Here is a 3,774-nt window from a genome sequence, read left to right as displayed (position 1 = left end):
TAAACAGTGGCTGCTGTTCTCACTGGTGAGAACCACCAATCAGAACAGTGTAGGTGCAGAGCTCTTGCCCTTTGATGGTTCCCTTATGAAGCAGGGGCTGCTGGGAAGGGTGCTCCTTGGCTGATGAAAAGACTGAGATGCTTAGAATGTCAAAGCCTGAAAGGAGTTTAGTGGGACTCTAAATGTCTGACCTATGACATCATGTGGGGGCTGTTATGATGCAGATGCCTGAGTTCCATCCCAGACTTATGATTTGAAATCTCTAGGGAGAATCCTAAAGGAAATCAACCCTGAGTATTCATGGGAAAGACTGATGCTGAAGCTCCAATACTTTGGCCACCTGATGCAAAGAGTTGACTCATTGGAAAAGACCCTGATGCTGGGAAAGATTGAGGGCAGGAGGAATGGGGTGGCAGAGGGTGAGATGGTTGGATGGCATCACCCTCTCAATGGACATGAATTTGAGCAAACTACCAGAGACAGTGGACAACAGGGGAGCCTGGTGAGCTGCACTCCGTGGTGTTACAGAGAGTCGGACATGACTTAGCAATTGAACAATAACAACAAAGAAGAGACTTGGAAATATACAAAAAAGTCTGAAATCATTTTGAGGGGCAGTCAATACTTGGGAACCTCTCTCTTGTCCCTTCCTTTTTTAATACCTTACGTGGTTCATAAACCACCGATGGACCCATCCAGGCTTCTGTATAAACTGAACTTTTGCTTTATCTTAATTGAGGAACTGTGGGACTGAGGAAAGAATCATTGATATTTCAGAAACCCATAGCTTTTAGAAAAAGAAACTTTTCTCTCCAAAAGTAATTATGGAAATGTCATAAAAAGGTGAAAGATTTTCGGGGAGAGTCAGACATAAAAATTACATTTTGCAAATTGTACTTGGAAAGAATCATTTTAATTGAAGTAGTTATTCCCAAGCCTAAATCCCATATGCTCCTGTAACCTCAGAATGTTCAGTTCATTCTTGTCAACTACTTTTTCTTCTGATATGGCCTAAATATGCCACTTAAGTAAGAACTACTTAACAGGAGCTACTTGGGGATGATGTGTGTGAATCCGGAGAGGTGAATCTGTGCAGAAAATTTGGTAATCATAGCAGGCCAGCAGGCAGATCATTTTGAGGCCCACAAAATCTTTTACACTTCCTTCTTTGTGAGAGTCTGTCTTTCCAAAGAGGAGTATCTCTCTCCAGGGTGCTTGAAGGCAGTCCTATGAGTTGGCTTTATTTATTCATTCACTTTTTCATTCCATAGATATTTATGAAATGCTAGCTGTGTGCCAGGCACTATGGAACTAAGCATGGAATGGTGAATCACACTGACACAATCCCTGCGAAGTCAGAGCTTAACATCACAGGGAAAGACAGAATTTGGGCAGGTAATTACAAGTGTGAATCAAGCAATGATAAGAGAAACAGCAGTTGCTATGGAAGTATGACCTAACACCATGAGTGAGCAATGAGGGCACAAAAGGATTTCTACCTAGCTTTTAAAAAAAATTTATCTAGTTTTAATTTGAGGATAATTGCTTTGCAAGATTGTGTTGGTTTCTGCCATACATCAGTGTGAATCAGCCATAGACATACAAATGTCCCCTCCCTCTTGAACCTTCCTCCCACCTCCCACCCATCCCTCTAGGTAGTCACAGAGCACGGGCTTAGCACTCCTGTGTCATACAGCAAATTCCCACTGGCTGTCTATTTCACATATGGTAGTGTGTATGTTTCAATGTTACTTTCTCTATTAGTCCCACTGTCTCCTTCCCCAAATGTGTTCACAACTCTGTTCTCTATGTCTGCATTGCCGTTGCTGTCCTGAAGCTAGCTTCATCAGTACCATCTTTCTAGATTCCATATATATGTGTTAATGTATGATATTTGTTTTTATCTTTCTGATTTACTTCCATCTGTATAATAGACTCTAGAGTCATCATTTCTTGGCCTTTTGGCTAAGATCAAGTATAGCTTTCTTTTTTTAAAATAAACTTCATCAAGGTGAATTTTATTAATTAATTTTTTTTGTTTGGCTGTACTGGGTCTTAGTTGTGACACTCGAAGTCTTGCAGCATGTGGGATCTGTTTTATTTTTTTTAAATTGCCACATGTAAACTATTAGCTGTGGCATATGGGATTTAGTTCTTTGACTAGGGATCAAACCCAGGTCCCCTGTATTGGGATTACAGAGTCTTAGCCACTGGGCCACCAGGGAAGTCCCCTACCTAGTATGTTTTAAGGGATGAATCATTGGCATTTGTCTCCTAGTGTTATTGTATTGAAATAGATGAAGAATGAATATGGGCTGTATCTGTGATGCTAATACTCCTGAGTGAGGAGTATTATCTGCCTGATGAGAAATAATTGATTTGTCTTTTTTGATATTCATTAAATATAACCATATATCTATTATAAATATAACCATATATTTATGTTAACCATATGCATTAACTATAGATAATAAATATAACCATATATTTATTATATAATATATAGTAATACTATATATTATTAAATACAGCCAAAGAATGTTCAAACCACCGCACAATTGCACTGATCTCAGAGGCCAGCAAAGTAACTCTCAAAATTCTCCAGCAAGTCTTCAATAGTATGTGAACCAAGAACTTGAAGATGTTCAAGTTGGATTTAGAAAAGGCAAAGGAACCAGAGATCAAATTGCCAACATCCACTTCCACTGGATGATAGAAAAAGCTAGAGAGTTCCAGAAAAACATCTACTTCTGCTTTACTGACTATACCAAAGCCTTTGACTGTGTGGATCATAACAAACTGTGGAAAATTCTTCAAGAGATAGGACTACCAGACCACCTGACCTGCCTCTGGGGAAATCTCTATGCAGGTCAAGAAGCAACAGACCTGGATGTGGAACAGCAGACTGGTTCCAAATTGGGAAAGGAGTACATCAAGGCTGTATATTGTCCCCCTGCTTATTTAACTTATATGCAGAGTACATCATGAGACACGCTGGGCTGGATGAAGCACAAGCTAGAATCAAGATTGTCGGGAGAAATATCAATAACCTCGGATATGCAGATGACACCACCGTTATGGCAGAAGGTGAAAAGGAACTGAAGAGCCTCTTGATGAAAGTGAAAGAGTAGAGTGAAAAAGTTGGCTTAAAACTCAACATTCAAAAAACAAAGATCATGGCATCTGGTCCTATCACTTGATGGCAAATATATGGGGAAACAATGGAAACAGTGACAGACTTTATTTTGGGGGCTCCAAAATCACTGCAGATGGTGACTGCAGCCATAAAATTAAAAGATGCTTGCTCCTTGGAAGAAAATCTATGATGATCCTAGACAACATAATAAAAAGCAGAGACATTACTTTGCCAACAAAGCTCCATCTAGTCAAAGCTATGGTTTTTCCAGTAGTCATGTATGGATGTAAGAGTTGGACCATAAAGAAAGCTAAGCACCAAAGAACTGATGCTTTTGAACTGTGGTGTTGGAGAAGACTCTTGAGAGTTCCTTGGATGGCAAGGAGATCCAACCAGTCAATCCTAAAGGAGATCAGTCCTGAATATTCATTGGAAGTACTGATGCTGAAGCTGAAGCCGCAATACTTTGGCTGCCTGATGCAAAGAACTGACTCCTTTGAAAAGACCCTGATGCTGGGAAAGATTGAAGGCAGGAGGAGAAGGGGATGACAGAGGATGAAATGGTTGGATGGTATCACAAACTCAATGGATATGAGTTTGAGTAAGCTCTGGGAGTTGGTGATGGGCAGGGAAGCCTG

General features: G+C 40.2%; 1 pseudogene; it reads left to right on the top strand.

Annotated features, from left to right (window-relative positions):
• The first annotated feature begins 1,945 nt into the window (after positions 1-1,945).
• LOC112580500 lies at positions 1,946-2,073 on the top strand (annotated as a pseudogene).
• The last annotated feature ends 1,701 nt before the right edge of the window (positions 2,074-3,774 follow it).

The sequence above is a fragment of the Bubalus bubalis genome, chromosome 18, assembly GCF_019923935.1.
Source record: "Bubalus bubalis isolate 160015118507 breed Murrah chromosome 18, NDDB_SH_1, whole genome shotgun sequence".
NCBI classification, from domain to species: Eukaryota; Metazoa; Chordata; class Mammalia; order Artiodactyla; family Bovidae; genus Bubalus; species Bubalus bubalis.
The sequence above is the reverse complement of the archived record's forward strand: the minus strand, read 5'-3'. Positions and strand labels throughout refer to the sequence as shown.